Genomic DNA, 19,270 nt, shown 5'->3' with positions numbered 1-19,270 from the left:
GGCGTACACCACAAGTAGGAGAAGCTCGGCTAAACACACAAAAAGGGTGGAAGCGCCAATTATTTATTTTGTAACAATAAAGTTATAAATCTCTAATTGAATTTCGTAAGTTCGACCTCAGACAATCGCTTGCCTCAAACACAAAGTTGAAGCCAATATTCCCAGATAAATATTCGAGGCAGATTTCAAATCAACATAAAGCAATAGACCCATTTCCTGTCAAGTTGTCAAAATATTTTTGAAAAAATTTATATAAATATATTGTCGTAACTTCTTGTCATCAAAATTGGTTTATTTATAGGACTGAGTAGAATAAGAAATGATCTGAAAAAGTTTTTGATAGTTTAGTAAAGTTTTTTAATTTGAAATATCTTCGATTCTTTTCAACTATTTTAAGATAACATATGCTTCGTAAAAAAATACAACCAGACGTGGTGCTCTATTGGAAATGGGCGCAATATACGAGTTTGTATGTTAGCACTTCGCTAGAGCGGTGTTTTGCGCTGATTTTCTGATTATTAGTAAAAAGATACAAAAAAAATTCTTTTGGAGCAAAATGCGAAAAAAATTTAAAAATAATTAAGAAAAAAGTGTTAATAAACAATTTTTAATAATTAAGGAAAAAAATTGTGTTTTGAAAAAAAAAATGAACAAAAATAGAAGTGAATTGAAAAAATTAAATTTAAAAATAAAATACAATATAATGTTACAAAAAAACAAATAATATTATTTGGAAAAAAATATAGTATTTAAAAAAATAAAAATTATATTAAAAAAATTTATATAAATTAAAAAAAAAATTTTTGCAAAAAAAAAATTGTTTTAAAGATTATATTTTATCCGAAAAGTCCAAATATAAAATATATAAAAATGTTGAAAAGAACTTAACTTTAAAAAGTTCTATACTAAAATTTTGAACAAAAACCAAATTTTTTGGAAAAAAATGTAACAAAAAAAAAAAAATATATATATTATATAAGAAAAAAAATTGTTTCTTGAATATATAAAAGAAGATTATATTTAAAAAAATTATATATTTTGAAAAAAAATATATATATTATTAAAAAAAAAAACAAAATTAGAGTTCTGAAAAAAAACATATATAAGTTTTTGCAAGAAAGATAGTTTTAAAGTTTATATCTGATCCAAAAAATTCAAATATAAAAATGTTAAAAAGAACTTAACTTTAAAAAACTCTATGTGCTAATTGGCTTAAAGCAAATTTACATTTTATTTGAAACTATAAATTAGTTTTTAAAGTTAAAGTAAAATTTGTAAATGCTGATATGAAGTAGATTAGATCCACAAAAAGAAATACAATAGTGAAACCCTGGTTGAAAGTTTTTTTTTTTAATACTTTTATTTGCAATCTATTCTAAGAACAATAAGCAAATTATATAACATTGTGGTTATTTGACATGTATTACTGATCCCCAGTGAAAACAATAATAATATACTTATATGTAATACCTACATATATTTATACCAAGTTAAGGCTATACATGTGATAACGTTATATGAATATTTTGTAAACATATTAATAAATAGTGATTAGGTACGAAATGGGAGATCTAAAACATGTTGTCTTTTCAGTCTCATTATTTCATTGGTTTCATCTAAGAGAGTTATTGCAAGCGGGTTTTCATGATATCTGATCCTTTGCAAATATGCTGTACTGAATCTTTTAATCTCAGTTTTTATGAAAGGAATATGTAAGTCTGAATGAATGGCTTTATTGGTAATGAACCACGGTGCACTCGTTATCAATTTAAGGGTTTTCGACTGATATCTTTGTAAGATTTCTATATTAGAATTAGAGGCTGTTCCCCAAAGTTGTACGCCATATGTCCATACTGGCTTCAATAAGGCTTTGTATAATAATAATTTGGTTTCAAGGTAAAGTGGTGACTTAGGTCCAAGTAACCAATAAAGTTTTCTTGTTTTAATTTTTAATTGGCTAGCTTTAGCTTGTATTATATATGACGCTTCCATGTTAATCGCTTGTCTAGGTGTAAGCCTAAATATTTTACACTGTTACATTTAGGAATAATGTTTCCATTGATCTGCAAGTCAGGACAGTCATTTCGCCGTAGTGTAAATAAAACATGTACAGATTTGTTGGTATTAACTTTAATCTTCCAGCGGTCTAACCAGACCTGCAAGTAATTCAATGCAATTTGTATTAGTGAGGTAGATTCGGTTGGACAATAACTTGATGCAAGAAAAGCGGTATCATCAGCATATGTTGCAATAAGTATATTTTCAGTTACTATGCCAGTAACTGATGTGAAAATAGTATAAAGAACTGGACCGAGTACGCTTCCTTGAGGTACCCCAGCTTTGATGAGTGCAATGCTACATGTTTCATCTTTCACTTTCACGTAAAATGATCTTTCAGTAAGATACGATTTTAGAATTAAATATATCTGTGAGGGGAAAATTTTTTTCAATTTGTATAAAAGACCATGATGCCAAAACTTTGTCAAATGCTTGTTGGATATCCAAAAAGACAGCTGAACAATACTCTTTTCTCTCGAAAGAATCAACAATGAAGTTAACCACTCGGTGGCATTGTTCGGGAGTTCCATGGTGTCGGCGAAAACCAAATTGATATTCAGGTATTATATTATGTTGTTTTAAAGTTGGCGATATTCTCCGTAAAAATATTCTCTCAAATATTTTAGAGAAAAGTGTCAGTAAACTTATTGGTCTGTAAGACGTTACTTTATTTTCAGGCTTATTTGGCTTGGGAATCATAACAATTTCCGCGCATTGCCATTGTGTAGGAAAATGGTTTAATCTTAATATAGCGTTGTAAATATGTGTCAGCAGCATAATGCCTTTTTTTGGTAAACACTTTGCCACTTTAGAATCAATTTTATCATAGCCTGGTGATTTATTTTTACTTAAGTTTTCTATTTCGGTACGAATTTCTGCAGGTGTAATATGCTTAATTGGCAACGATAGTTGGCACGGGACATCGAGAAATTGAAGAACGTCAGAGTCGTTATTGTTACCGCTGTTAAAGGCTGAGAAAGTTTTTTCTAGATGCTTTGCAAAAGCATCAGCTTTGCTCTTATCTGTTCTGCACCATCATTGCAATCTTTAATAGGTACACTTCTCTTCTTTGGGTGTTTTAGGTACTTCGTTGCCCTCCATATTTTATAATCATCCTTATTATTGTCATTAAGGTTTCGAATATAGCTTGAGATCGATTTATTTCTAAAGTCTTTCAATTTGTCTTTGAATTCAATAGTGGCTTTATTTAGAACTGTTTTATCTCTTGGATTTCTACTAGTTTGCCATTTCTTTCGTCATCGTCTCTTTTGTTGAATTAAGCGTCTGATTGGCGTAAAATTGTTCCTTCAATTTTATTTTTAATTTTATTTAATTTTTAATTTAATTTTTTATTTTTATATCATTATCATCACTAACACTACAGTCTTGTGCATACCATTGCTTACATTGTTTTCAATTGCATTTTTTATTAAATAAAACAAATTATTTTGAGGGATGAAAAACTTTATTTTGACCTTTGACCGAACTCTATTGCTTGTCCTTTGTAGACTGCAGCTGCCTGGTTCACAAGTGGCAAATATGATTGGCATACGACGCCATTTACACAAATTATAAATGTTCCTTTGATAGTGTGATTAAGGTATGTTGAACTTCTAATCAACTCGAACTCTAACTCTAGCAATGATGGATGCAAATCCGTTGCAAATTTTTTCTTGGAATAACACGGAACGCGAAAATATATGTATTGGGTTGGCAACTAAGTAATTGCGGATTTTTTTTAGAAAATCAAAGGCAATATTTTCATGGAACTAGATAACTTTATTCTGTAATGTATTACCCATTTTAATCAATGACCCTTTGCCATCTTTCAGGCAGCATCATAATCCCACGTTCATAAAACTTCAGGTTTTTATTAGCGAAAAACTGCCGATTCAGTTTTCGATTTGACATCATCATCATTATTGAGATTTTTACCATTCAAGGAGTTTTGTAAAGATCGAAACAAAAAGTGATCAAATGGTGAAAGGTCCGGACTTAATGGTGGATGTGGCAAAACCTCCCAACGAAGCTCCAATAATTTTTGCCGAGTGGCCAAAGATGTTTGTGGCCTTGCATTGTCATGATGGAATACAATACTTTTTCGATTTGTCAATTCGGGCCTCTTTTCTTCTTCTTGTTTAATTTCGTTAGTTGAATGTAGATATGAAAATTGTTCGGTTGGGTGGTAAGAGTTCAAAGTAGACAATTCCTTTTTAATCCAACTAAACTGATAACAAAACCTTCTTTTGATCAAACCGGCTTTTGATGTTGTTTGAGTTGGTTCACTTGGCCTGCTCCATGGTCTTTTTCGCTTGATATTGTTGTAAACAACCCCTTTTCCATCGCCAGTTATCAGTTGTTTTAAAAATGGATCATTTTCAGTACATACCTTTAGCAAATCGCAGCTGTTATTGCGTTGCGTTAAATGCGTTTCTTTCAGTTCGTGAGGAACCCATGTATCAATTTTTTGAACATAGCCAAGTTGTTTTAAGTGATTTTCAATGCGTGTATGTGATACATGAAGCTTCTCTGCAATCTCACGTGTTGTACTGTGACGATCCGAAAATCGATTATTGCTTTGATTAAGGCGTCATCAACTTCAACTGGACGACCAGAGCGTTTTTGATCTTTGAGTGAAAAATCACCAGTACGAAATTTGGCAAATCAATTTTGACACTGCTGTTCGTTTCGGTTTTCCCTTTGCGAAAATAAACAAGTAAAATATGACGAAAAGGTTCCTTTTGATTTTCCATTTTTCCACGAACGCCAAACGAAAACTCCGCAACCGATCAAAAAACTTTTTTTAATGACTGACAACTGATTTTTTGTACTGATTTTGTACTACGTCTGCAAACCTAAAAATTTAACTGAATCCATGTATGAGTGAAATCAGCAATTACTTAGTTGCCAACCCATAAGTAGGCACGTAATATTTTATTAAAAGGCTTTTTGGAAAACGAGACAAATTTTGTAAAATTCAGCAATTCTTAATTATTTTGTGCGTATAAGACTTCCAAGGTAGAGGTTACCAAATTTGGTGACACACTTTTTAATTCTTTAAAAATGGTAAAATATTCAGAAGCATTCTTGCAACTGTAAAGAAAATAGTATTTACCACTACAAAAGCAGACATTTTTTTGCGCATTGGACAATAACGGAATTTTGTTTTTAAAACGCGCATATTTTAGAAACTCTTCGAAGAAATCAAATAAAAGGTAAAGATAAAAATAAAATTTGTGTCTGTTATTTCGTTATATTTTTTGTAACAAATGCTGCTAATGAGCTTCTAGACGGGCTTGGCTCACAAATCATGATGTCATGTGTCAATGTTTTCAACACAGCAATTTCTATTTCTTAAATTAAAAAAAAAAACATCTACAAATTTTTGTCAACAGCTAAAAAACCTGTTTAAGTTTTTCGTAAACAAAAAACACCAGCAAATTTTGGAATAATGAATGATTTAACCAGCTAATGGAACACCTAAATGGCAACAAGCAAAACAGGTTATAGTCAATAAATTAGGATGAAAAGATTGGCATGCAAATAATTCTTCGTGACAATGAGAAAACTTTCCGAAAATAATTATTTAAATAAGCTAACAGAGACGTAGGAATTTGGAATGGAATAGAATAAAAAGGAATGAACATAAAAAACAATAACTTGAACAAGTTTTAAATTAAACAAAAAAGCTAAATTAGAAGTGGTGACAGCTTTCAAAAAACGCGAAAGTTTTCTCAAGAAAAATTGCCATGCAATTGGCTGGCTTTATATATATTATATTGCTTATGATATCACCAAAGAACGACGCAAAATAGTTGGCTGAAAAGCCACAAAAGACACAGAAGAAGAAGTGGTCGAAAGGCAAAACCAGCGACAAGTTGAAAACCAAATTCTAATCGGCAAAGCCACACATGAGAAGTTGTAAAGGGAAGTGCCACAATATAAAAAGATAACTCTTGCAGTGGTATCGGAGTGTTTGAATGCTCTTGGTAAAAGTGCGCTGGTAGAATTACGTGACAAAGGTCTGATTAAGCAGGTTGTTCAGCACCACTCACAAGGGATGTGCAGGAACAGCGGATAAACAAATTGGAAGGGCATGTGAAGAGCTGTAGAGAATTATAGGAGTCGAAAGCTTTTGCCGTAAATGTAAAATTGAGTCGTATTATACAAAACTGTTGATGCTTAATTTTGCTTATTCAAACTTCCATTTAAATTCTTATTAAAAGGTTTGAAATTTTGTTAAATTTTATAGCAAAAATTTCTTTCGAAAACCCAAAACCTACGAAATTACCCAATTTTTACACTCAACAAAAAGCAAATTAATTATTGATTTCGAGCCAACTTTTTTAATAATAATAACCTCCGTCGCTTAACACTTCATAAATTTAAATAAAAAAACTACCAAAAATTTGCAACGCGAATTTTAATATCCCCAACTTTCGTACCGGAGCATTCTGACTTAGTATCTCGCAAATCTTGTATCTTTCGCATGACAAACTCAGCTTGCCGTTACCAAATGTGCATTGCACTTTCCAGTTTGGATTGCAGGAAATGCATTATTTGCGTAATTGCGTGAAAAATTGCATCTTCCCATATACAATAGGGACTTAAGTGGAGTTGAAAGAAACACTAAATAATGTCATTCCCGCAGGAGAAAGGGAGATACACAGACAGACAAACAACAGTAGCCAAAACCGGCACTCTGCGCTCAGGAAAAGATTGCACTTGTGAGGCTGTTGTCTAATTAAGGCGAAAATTATTATCAAAGCCGTAAAACAAATAAGTAGATATAAAAATGCACACAACAGCCCATATACACACATCGCAATGTCAATCGAGGAATAATGCCGGCGCATGTGGGGATTATTGACTATCCCCCGCTCATGAAAAAAAAAGGAAAAGAAAAACACGAAAAAGGGTAAATACCATAAGAAATTACTTGTGTAGAGCTTTTATTACAAATTGAGTCATTAAATTTATTTATAAGCGTTGAAACTTCCGCATAATTGGCGTTATTCGGCGCACGCCGGCGGCTGCAGAAAGTTTCAACGCACATATGGCGATAATTTATTTTCATTTCTTTCGTTGGCAGTATTGTTTTTCATTAAAATTTGTTCTTTTTTTTTTTTTTTTTTTAATTACATTTTGGGGCACAGTTGGTGCGCATGCGCGCAATTTTTATTAAATGTTCTTATGATTTTTACGACGCGCCACAACAATGTTCTACTTGAATTCACCACCAATTGACTATGCGAAAATATGCGAAGATTTATGAATAATAAATGCAATAAACAATGAAGTTAAGTAGGATGGGCATTTTGTGTTTGTGCAAAATTTGGAGGCTGATAATTGGTGATAAATTTTTTTATCAGGAAATTTCGCACTGAAATAGAATATTAATTTTTTTGATTTTACTTTTTAATTTTTGGATGTATTAGGATTAATAATTTTTTTTCTAGTAAATAAATGTAATTGATTTTTCCTTGCTGTAAATGCGTCGAAAAGTTATAATTACACAGACCAAATTTTGCGCGAAAGTGCGAATAGTTTATCATAAATTTTATGCATAAAATGAAATCAAATATAATTTCTGTCCTCAAACTTTTAGAATTTAACGGGGCATTTTTTCGTAGTATATTTTAACCCTCTACCTTAAGCCTAACTGGGCATTTTTGACCCCTTTTTAAAACAATTATAGTGAAAGTTCATTAAAAAAGGCAGTTAGAGGGCTAAAGTGTTCCACGAAACTTTTAAACATACAATTTTACTGGGGGTCACGAAAGACAAAAAATTCATATGAGTTAAGATGAGTGCGCAAGAAAGCTTTGTACAAGCAAATGGATGCATTGTAAATATATAGAACTAAGGGCGTTAGGGTAGATCGGTTTGTAAGGAAAGTGATTTTTTAACTTACTGTAATGCAGCGTAGGTTGATATAAAAATTATTATTGTTATTCTTAATTATTTAATATAAACAAAATTAATTAATATCACCGCAAGAGCTATTAGAGCTATCGGATGTAAAAATTAATTTGAACTCATTTATCAGTAATGCTCCAATAAAGAAGAAGCAGCGCCTTTCCTTAATATTTTATTTAATAATTACATTTTTCCGTACACATACGTCTTTTTCTGCTCAAACCATTGATTCAAATTAAAATAAAATGTTTGCGTAGTTGAAAAATATAAATTACCTTCCTTCCCAAGTACCTTTTAAATGTTCTCTCCACTTAAGATCAATAATTACAGTTGGTTTTGAAACGAACTTGCAAATTGCTATCACTTGGCACTACTTGTGGCAATAATGCATATGCAACGGCACAAGAAAATTACAGAATTGATTCATACCGACTGCAGCAGAGAAAAATAAAAAGAGCTTTTGTTATTATTTCTGTTTTCGCAATCTCGCAATCTCACATTTCTATCTGTAAAAGCGATATTTGCTTAATTAACGAGTGACAGCAACATGTTGCAGGCTTTTTACAAGTAAATCATTTGCTGTGAGGGAAGAGAACTTCACAATTTTAAATGTATGAAAAACTTCAATTGATGTGCATTTTCAGGAGTTCAGTGGCATGAAAAGGAAACCGAGGGAACTAAAAGAGGTGGAAACAGAAGATTAAGCAAAGAAGTTGCAAGATAAAGTAGTGGGCCTATCGTACATCTTCTTCAAATGTTGAGATGTATGCAAATAAGTGCCGTCTACAGAAGAAAGGGTGTTGCAATAAGCCAATGCTTGGCAGCGACCTTTGGTCCAAAACAATTGTACATCTTAGTAAGTAGTGCATGTGCTCATATACATGCATATATGCGTAAGTTTTGTTGTGCTTTACCCCGCTTAAGTGACTCCTGAAATCATCTGCCTCACTTGCTCCGCCATTTCACTCAAAGTTCATTTCTTGTCATTGCCTTTATTTTTACTTCTTCATTTTTCCACACTTTTCTCTCTCAGCGCTTGTTCTTATTTTGTACCGTACTATGCACATAACGGCAATTGTCAACTGTCAGTGTCATTTTTAATTAGTTTGTTTACTTTTCTGCAATCAGCTTTTGTGTGACTGACTTTTGTGGCTTCGAGCGTGTAGCCGCTCCAGCTGCTGCATTGTTTGCTTGGTTGACTAGGGCTGACTTCGCTGACTGACTGACAAGACTGAGTGACGTGCGGTGCTTCTCGCATGCCTTTCTTGTACATATGTAATGCCTTCTTTATACATTTTTAAATCATTTCATATCGCTTGATTAATTTATATACGTTTTATTTTCTTTAATGAACTCTTCAATAAGTTTCGAAGCATTTGCGCGTGCAGGAAAAACATTACAGACAAAGCATTTGAGTTGCTTCAAATACCGCTTTTCAAGGCTTTTTTTCTTTTTTGATATACCTATTTAAAAATATTTTATTTCTTTTTGTTGCTCTTGGTGCCTACTACATATTGATAACGTGGTATTTTCCATTGGCCGTTAACCGTACGACCGAACGACCGAGTGGCCACTAGCGTGAAAATTCTATAAGTGTTAATTGTACTAAGAACCATTTGCTTATCTTGCTAAGTTGTCTGACCGTCTGGGTCTTAGAAAGCGGAAGTTCATCAATGCCACTGGTGTTTATTTGAGCAAAACTATCACTGTGTTTACAAAATCACAACTGTCAGGTGCAAAGTCATACGAAAGGGCAAGGCATGAAAGTGCAGTGTAACCTCTCATAACGGATGCCTTTATTAAGCGAACACTTCGGACATTTTTTTCTGTACCAAATCTTAGATATCGAAACAAATTACCCTCTCTTGAGCAGATACCTCTCTTGGGTGGCCAAAAGTTGACCGACGGTGAGTGTACGTCTAAGAGAGGTTTCACTGTATACATCAACTGAGCTGCAATTCTGTTACTCATAACCTTCAGAACTCAATAGATAATCTTTGTTCAGGAATAACTTCATACAAACCTTTAAACTTTAGTAACTTTAGTGACTTTATATGTTAGTTTTAATGGACAGAAATTAGGAAAGAGTTTGGAGATAAAGAATGCCTGTAAACTATCAGGCGGCATGTAAAATTTTTTTAGCATACTTTTCTAGAAACAAAAACTGTTTTTTCTTATAAATTTTTTATTTAATTGTTTGTAATACAAATTTTTTTAGTATATAATATATATATAGGTATATATTAGACCGGGTCAATTTGTGGGGAGGCAAAAAAATCGCCCATTGCTCTGTGAAAATCATATTCTAGGGATCAAAATAAGAAACTTTGCCGAAGGAACCATACCTCTAAAACGAGTTCTGATGTCCCCCAATTTGGGTCGAACTTTTTAGTTTCTTTTCTATAACTCATTTAAATTAATTTTTTCATTTACATATATTCTGACTAAATAAATTTCTTAAGAGAAAAAATAGATATTATTATAAATAAATAAAAATAAAGAAAAAACATAGCCATTTAGCTGATTTTTTCATGTAAAGGCCAAAAATGGTGATATTTTGAAATGATTGTATGGGGAACCCCCCAGGGGAGTTCCAGGAAATGTGCCGCTGGCATGGGTGGATCAGCCGTCCAAAGTTAGTGGGGGTCGGTCATACATTTGGACTCGATTGGAGCACTCTAAATGGGTCAAAGTGGGATTTTTCAAAATTTGCCCCTACCCAAAAGTTCGACCCAAATTGGGGGACATCAGAATTCGTTTTAGAGGTATGGTTCCTTCGGCAAAGTTTCTTATTTTGATCCCTAGAATACGATTTTCACGGAGCAATGAGCGATTTTTAAATCGACACGCCCTAATATAATATATAATGAGCAGAATGTACACCCTTTTTGGGTGTTTGGCCGAGCCCTTCCTCCTATTTGTGGTGCGCGTCTTGATGTTGTTTCAAATGTTCAAATGCAGTGACCTAAAGTCTCAAACCGACTCCGAACGGTAAATATTTTTTATGAGGACCTTTTTCGTGGCAGAAATATACTCGGAAGTTTGCCATTGCGTGCCAAGGGCGACCGCTGTTGTAATGAGAGTTAGTTGGGTTTTTGTTAACGTACCTAAAAAAACCCCGCGCTGGTATTGTGAAATAGAACTCTGAACGTGTTCAAATGATTTATATTTGATTATAAAATCAAAAAAAAATTTCCCGTGTGCTCTGTTTGACAGCTGACTCCAATGTTATTCAGATCCCCAGATTAGAATATTTAGATTTTAGAACTGGAATTCAGATTCGAAAGTATTACATCTGCTGATATGTGAAATTAACAAAAAAATTGCAAAAATTTTATTTCAATTTTTTCTTATTTTGTTGTATTTCAAATGATATTCTTCCTTTTCTGCATTCTTGGTGGTTTCGATTGGAAAAACTTAATTTATTTTGAAATGTTTTGGCTGAGAATTTTGTTTCCAACATTAATTTTTCCATTAACCCATTACGCTTTATTGGACACCAACTGATTGCGTGTTTTTATAACAATTTGTAGTTATTTGACTACATTAAATTTGTTTTTTGTTATTAAACAGAGAAAAATTGTACAAATTTATCACTGAGTCATTTGGACGATCCAAAACTTTTATGGTGGAGGCCCTTAAGAATTGTTCAAGCGTATCCTTATTTGCTAAGAAGTGAAAGTAAATCTTGCTTTTCGCTATAAAAAGGGATTTTTCTGTCTCCATTTCTGTGCACTTATAAATATTTTTGTATCGCATTTATGATAAAAAAGACTATACAATATTTTTAATTTATTAAACCTGCTCTCTGCCTGATAAACATCTACAAATATTTCTTTTCTTATGAAAAGTTCGTTACAAATTGACTGCTTTCTAAAAGAATATCTGCCCAATAGATATTTGAAGCTTCTTCAGTAGAAGTACTAATGCGTTTATTTCTCAACTACTCCTGCTGTCTATCTAATACATTTTTATTATGAAAGCTGTTAATGCTTCTCTCTTCATTACTTTTTCTCATATTGAGCTCTTTTATCTTGCTTGTTTAATCGCCGTAGATAAATTTGTCTGAGTGACCTAGTAATTTTAGAATTTCTTGATTGTATACATTTTTACTACTTAATTTAATCGAAGCAGCAGAGTTGAGTTTCTTTGCTTTTAACTTCCGTTTGAATGCCCCTTTATTTGTTTATTTACATTATTACAATTTTCTTTTGCGTTTACTGCTGTTTGATTAAAGTCTACGCTGCGGTTGGCGTGTACGAGTATTTTCGTTTTTTAATCTTTCTTGCTACAATTTTGTGGTTATAAACAAAACTAAAAAAAAAGGTAAGAAATATTGCGGTGCTTATCATCATTGAGCCTCATCGTGAAAGGCAGCCAAATAAGCCAGTGTATTTGTTCGTTTGTTATGTTTTCTTTTCTACTGATACAGTTTATCTGTTTTACATCACAATTTTGGTTTGAGTTTTGATTAGCTCGTTGCATGCAAACCATTCATAAAATATTTTTATTTTTTTACTGTATCTTCTTAGATTACTATCGGACGGCGGCAAATTGATGAAATTTGGTGTACTTGAATATCGGTATTGATATACAATTGTATATATGTATGTATGTTACCAATTTAATTAAATATTGGGATTTTTTCTTAGATAAAAAGAAATTGGGCAAATCTAATCAAACTTTTTTTTTCAACTATATTGAGATAAAATTAACAACTGGCCTGTTTTGATGGCGATATTGCGTACCATGATGAATAGTAAATCGCGGTTCAGAGGCTTCGCTGACTAGCTTAAGTAGCAAAAATGGATTTTTTCTGTTGATGGCTATTTTCTGTTCTGACATTTGCCAGTTTCATCGAACAGAATAAATTATAATTAAATTATATTATTTACAAGAGATATATACAATATAATCCTAACTTAATTAGTACACTGGCACTAGGGCCTTCAGTGCAAACAGAATAAATAAAATGGAACAGTAATAAAAAAAAAAACAAAACAAAAAAAAAATTATAAAATAAAACAAAACGAAATGAAATAAAAAAAATCAACCAAAATGAAAAAAATTAAATAAAAAGATATTAAATTCAAAATATAAAATTAAACATAAACAAATAAAATGTGAGAGGTAAAATAAAAGAAAATTAAATTAAATTAAAATTAAATAAAAAATAATTAACAGATAAGAAAATAAATAAAATGAAGTAAAAATAAAATAAAACCAAATTATATTACAGAGGAAAAAGAAAATATAATTAAATTAAATTAAAAACAATAAGGTAAACAAAAATAATGAATTAAAATAAAATCAAATGTAAGAAAATAAAATCAACTGAAATAAGTAGAATAAAATTAATTATATTAGGTAAGGTGAACTATAATAAAATAAAATAAAATAAACAAAAAAAAAATATAATAAAATATTGGGAGGTTGAATTAGTTTTAAAGGTCTTTTTCGAAGATTTGGGGCTTTATTGTGAAAAAACGGTACAAAATATTTTATTCGAAGTATTGGCCATCTCTAGCTACAACTTTCGCCCATCTTTCGGGCAATTTCCGGATGCCGTTTCTCCAAAATTCTGGCCGCTGCTTGGCTATCCATGACTCAACCCATATTTTGGTAGCCTCGTACGAGGAGAACCGCTCATATGCCGGAACAAATGATAATCGGAGGGAGCTATGTCTGGACTATACGGCGGGTGGGGTAACACTTCCCAGCCAAGCGTTCCAAGGTATTTTTTGACAGGTTGAGCAACATGCGGCCGAGCGTTGTCATGTTGCAAAATAACCTTGTCGTGCCCTTTTACCGTTTCCGGCCGTTTTTCTTTCAATGCCCGGCTTAAACGCATCAATTGCAGTCGGTAACGATCCCCCGTGATTGTTTCGCCCGGTTGGAGCAGCTCAAAATATACGACGCCGACCTGATCCCACCAAATGCAGAGCATGATTTTCTTGCCGTGAATATTCTGCTTGGCCGTCGACGTTGATGCGTGGCCGGGCAAACCCCATGATTTTTTGCGTTTTGGGTTATCGTAGTGGATCCATTTTTCGTCGCCAGTCACCACCCGATGCAAAAAACCCTTCCGATTTTGTCGCTCGATCAGCAATTCGCACGTAAAAAATCGCCGTTCGATGTCGCGCAGCTTCAACTCGTACGGGACCCAATGTCCTTGCTTTTGGATCATTCCCATCGCTTTTAGACGCTTGCAAACGGTTGATTTATCAACGCCCAATGATTCAGCAAGCTCTTCTTGGGTTTGGCACGAGTCCTCGTTTACCAATTCCCCCAATTCCGCATCCTCGAACTTTTTGGGCTGGCCAAGACGCTCCTTGTCTTCGGTGTGAAAATCACCACTTTTGAATCGTCGAAACCAGTACTCACATGTTGAAATCGACGGAGTATGGTCTGGGTAGGCCTCCTGTAGCAATTCACGGGCTTGGGCTGTATTTTTTTTTCAAATTGAAGCAGAAAAGCAAAGCTTCCCGCAAATTGCGTTTCGACGGCACGAAAGTTGACATACTCGGAGCACGAAAACACTGCGTTGTTTATACTTCAGCGAAATGACAGATACTGATAAATAAAGCCTAGGGATGAGGCTTTGTCATGAATATATATTCAGTATTGCCAACGCGATAAAGTGATAAATAGCGCCATCTGTGTGTCACCTTTAAAACTAATTCAACCTCCTAATAGTTAAAATTAAATTAAATTAAAAATAAAATATAGTTAAATAAAAAGTACTATGGTAAAATAAAATATTAATAAACAAAATAAAAAATTAAATAAAAAATCAAGTAAATAAATTAAAATTAAAATTTAATTTAATTTATTTGAAAAATGTCAAATATAATATAACTAAACCAAATATAATATATTAAATTAAACTAAGCAAAAAAGTTAAGTACATATATATACAAGATAACCAACTTAATTACTCAGAACGACTTACTCGATTATCAGTTTTTGTGTATATATCCACTTGGGTAATATGCAACTTGCTTACCTGAAACAATAAAAGGAATTAAAAGTTAGCAAAACAGATCAATTATGAGAAAATTAAAATAGAATACAAAGTAGCACTAGAACGAAAATTTTGGACTATTTTTTTTTTTTTTTGTTAAATTTTCAAAATATTTTACTTGCGAAAACAAAAGTTTCAGTAGTAACTGATGTGATTTCTCAGCCTTGCCGTATAATAAAGTTTCTGTTAGAAAGCTCCTTGAAAGCTGTTGCTATAAGTTAACCCTAACCCCAAGTCGATGATCGATCATGTCTGGCCCGCTTTTTACGAAACAACTGCCCGGTGCATGTTTCATACCATTTGTTTATGATAAAATATTATTAGAATAACAAATTTTGAAAAAATCCCCTCGGATATGTTTAGTTAAAGCTTAGAGGATACCTTATAAATTTTTGGTAATTTTCTGTTGGCGTTATATAGCAGAAATAAGCGCCGGCTTATCGCTTACACCCTTTTTGGGTGTTCGGCCGAGCTTCTCCTCCCATTTGTGGTATGCGTCTTGATGTTTTTTCCACAATTGGGGAGACCTACAGCTTTGAGCTGACTCCGAAGAGCAAATGATTTGTTATTAGAAGCTTTTGCAGGAACATAAATAGAAGGTTGCCACTGCCTGCCGAGGGACGGCCACAATTAGAAAAAACTTGTTCCGTCATTTAGGAGTTTCCTCCGCACTTCCGAATGGTAGTCAGGCCCTAACCCATTCGGATACGGCAGCCGCCGGCCGGGATAATAAAAGCATATTGAACAAAAAAGATTTTAATAAAAAATAAGTAAACACATAAAAAAAATAAAAATGAAAAAAGTAAAAAGAAATCAAATAAAATAAAGAGAAATAAATAAAATTCACTTAAATTAAATACGGTCAAATATAATTAAATCAGATTACATTAAAAATAATAAACAGGATTCAAAAAATAAACAAATAAAAAATAGACCGAAATAAGCTAGTAAATTAAATACAATACAATATTTAAGTAAAATAAAAATAAAAAATTATATAATGAAAAAATATAAAATAAAATTAAAGTAAATAAAATTCAAAAATTAATAAATAACTTACATAAATGGAATAAAATTAAAATAAATGAATAATAAAATAAAAAAAGTAAATAAAATTAAAGTAAATAAAATTGAAAAATATACAAATAAACTAAATGAAATAAAAAGTAAAAAGAAACAAAATGAGATAAAAACATATTTATAATATAAAACGAATTAAAATACGTTCACGTAGATAAAAATTACGAATAAAAATAAAACAAAATTAAGTTAAATCAAATAAGATAAAATCAAATGAAATGATATAAAACGAAGATAAATTTATAATAAAATAAAAAGGAGAGTCCAGAACGCAGTAAAACAAAAAAAAAATTGCAATTTTTAAATATATTAACATTGCAGAGCAAAAAATTCTCGCTTACAAGTAAAATTGCATTCACTACAAAACCAGCTAAAAAGCAACCTAAACATAAACAAGGCAAAGCTGCTTCAAACAAACAACGGAAAATGTTGTTGTATCTAACACAACGAAAGAACAAGGTACAATGTACAAAAAGATTACTAGAAATAAAACGTAAAACAAAGTGCGCGAAAAAATGTGCCACACAGAGATTATGTAATGCAAAATGCAACAGACGCAAGAAACAACGTCATAGAGGGGAAACAAAACCAAAACAAAACACACACAAAAATACGGCAACAGCACCAAAAACCACTGACAACGAAAAAAAGCGTACAACAAAAACAACCGTTGCAGCAACATCATAAACAACTCCAATATTTTAGCTTTGCTTGATGGAGAAGCAACAGCTGCACAGCTGTGCTGCACATGTTGCACGCAACAACAAAAACAATGTAACGCATGCGCATGAATACTTTCATGTAATGTGGATGTAACTTCTAGTATGTAGCTTAAATGCATATGTATGTACATACATATACGTGGCTTGAGAACAACAGCACTGCACTGTTCCGAGGTTATCGCACAGTTGTCGATGCCAAGAAGCAGTTGATGTGGGCATACAAAATACGGCAGGCGGCAGTCGGCAGTCGGCACTCGACTCCCAAGAGTGAAGAGCGGGAGAGCTAAGCGGTAATCAGAGGTGACGCCTGTTATTGAGCCGCGCAGTGCAAAGATGTCACACTGTAGATGAAGAATTCCGAAAACTGCACCCAATTCAAAGGGGTACAGGAAATTATTATTTTTAATATTTATTTTCCAGTTTTAAAGAAAATATACATGGAATTACTAAATTTCTTAATTTTTTGCTAAGATAGATGGAATCCCTTTTGTTGCACGCCACAATCAGTTTTTTTTTTTGCTTATTTACTTAGCATCTCTTGCAAGTTAGCAACAGCCGAAAGAATGCAGAGTATTTGAAAAGTTGGTCAGCAGCTTACAAACACACACATACACACATAAATATAATATATGCATACATACAAATAAATGAGCCGAACAAGTGCAGCAAGGTGGCAAGGTGAATGTGCAGCATAGCTGTGCCGTCACTTTTTCTGCCACTGTCATGTTGTGCATCAGCATCAATCATCCATTCTACGCAGCAAATACACCAGTTTTTTTAATGCTTTCCTTTTGCTTGTATGTTGTTTTTGCACACCCTACAGCGATGAGCTGTTCATGCAGCAGCTGTTCGCAGCACTGTTGTCAGACTACTGGTGCTGGTGGTGTTACTACTGCTACTGCTGTTGTTGCTGTTGCTGTTACTGTTACTGTTGGTGTGGCAGCGCACATAAATTTGCTGCAGGGGTTTTTTCACTTGCAATTTTTATGGCTCACCGAAGTAAAAGTGCTTGCCACATTGTCTGCGCTGCGCAGCACTGCACTGTGTGCACTTTTCTTGCTCTCGTGCATGGTGATGTTGTTGGTATGTGCGTCTGTGGTACCTTTATCACTTGCGGCCATTGGCAAATCTATTATTCTTAACGCTTCGCTGGTTATTTAAGACACTTTCGCTTATTCGAAGGTAGTATTGCACGTTTCATTTTGTGGCTGTTGCATTATTACGCCTCCAATATGTTGTTGTTGTTAGGCAGTACTTGCTGTAGTTTACTAGTATTTTACAGCGCTTTTTTATTTTTGTTTTTGTGACTTTTTAATTTTTGTTTTTGTGACTTTTTAATTTTTGTTTTTTTTTTGCAGCGCATTTTATTACTGAAACAGTTCAGTCTGTCTCTCCTTCGTCGAAATAAACAACAATAACTAAAAATATGCCCGCAGCGCTACGTAATGTGGCATTGAATGAATCATTTAATGCTGTTGCACAAACATACATGCAAACACAGTGTTGCACATATTAATTCAAATAAAAATACCAATACTTAGCGCTCACAAAGAAATTCCGCGTTCGTTGCCAAAGTCTTTTGTATTTGCAAACTCCGCGCACGCTGCACGTGGGTAATTAAACTCTGAAGTTGCTCACATGCATTTACAAAATTAATTTACAAATTTCTTTTCAAATATCTGTAAGACCCCATATCTGCTGCAACACGTTTTTCCCACTCATTGCCATTTTAGCACAAAATAGTGTCTCATCGGCACCCACACAAACGTGGGAGCTAAAACAAAAAACAAAAAATTGAAAAAAAATTGTAAAAAATCCGATCTACCGCTCATTTTAACCAACGCCTTGATGCATCCCCGCTATTGTTTATGTCTAACCCGTGACTAGCTGGTTCCTTCGTCTACACGCCGCTCGCTCCTTCTGCCCCACTACAGTTGCTCTTCCAACGCGATTGTAGCTTTTGTCGCCACAAATGCACTCAGTGAAATATCGTCTCGTCTCGCCATTGTCATTCTTTATTTATTTAATTTATTACTAAAAAATTACATACTTGGTTTTATTACGCAACCGGTTGGATGAGGTGCAGGTGTGTGTGTCCGTGTTGCCATTTGTTGTTTGAGCTTTCGAAAGAAACCAGCTTTTCGCTGACTAATCAGCCTTGTTGGAAGTGATGAGAGTGGCGCGTAAAATCGCCAATATAACGAAAAGGCTATTTAAATTAGAGTTCCAGCACAAAAATGTTAATTCATTTTCATGTGAACAGTGATTTTATAAGTCATAAGGCTAATGAGAAATTTTCAAACTGGGCTTTGTTTTGAGGGAAGCAGGCAGGTTGATGTTATTTGGTATTTCGTGATAACTGAGCCCTTATCTTTATTGTGAGATTACGTTTTTTCAATTGATATTTACTTACGCCAAGTGGTTAAACGAATTCCACTGAATGTGGAAGAAATTAAAGTCATTTCAA

General features: G+C 33.1%; 1 protein-coding gene across 3 annotated transcripts in view; it reads right to left on the bottom strand.

The window, feature by feature from the left end:
* LOC129253431 (uncharacterized) overlaps positions 1-18,700 on the bottom strand; it is a 243,879-nt gene extending 225,179 nt beyond the window's left edge. For 2 of the 3 annotated variants that reach the window (XM_054891798.1, XM_054891799.1), the window contains exon 1: positions 18,681-18,700. The gene's annotated coding sequence lies outside the window, so the exon portion shown is untranslated. The remainder of the gene's footprint in view (positions 1-18,680) is intronic. The other variant, XM_054891800.1, reaches the window with a different exon arrangement.
* Between the last annotated feature and the right edge of the window lie 570 nt (positions 18,701-19,270).

This window comes from Anastrepha obliqua, chromosome 1 (assembly GCF_027943255.1).
Source record: "Anastrepha obliqua isolate idAnaObli1 chromosome 1, idAnaObli1_1.0, whole genome shotgun sequence".
NCBI classification, from domain to species: Eukaryota; Metazoa; Arthropoda; class Insecta; order Diptera; family Tephritidae; genus Anastrepha; species Anastrepha obliqua.
This window is presented reverse-complemented; position numbering and strand designations above follow the sequence as displayed.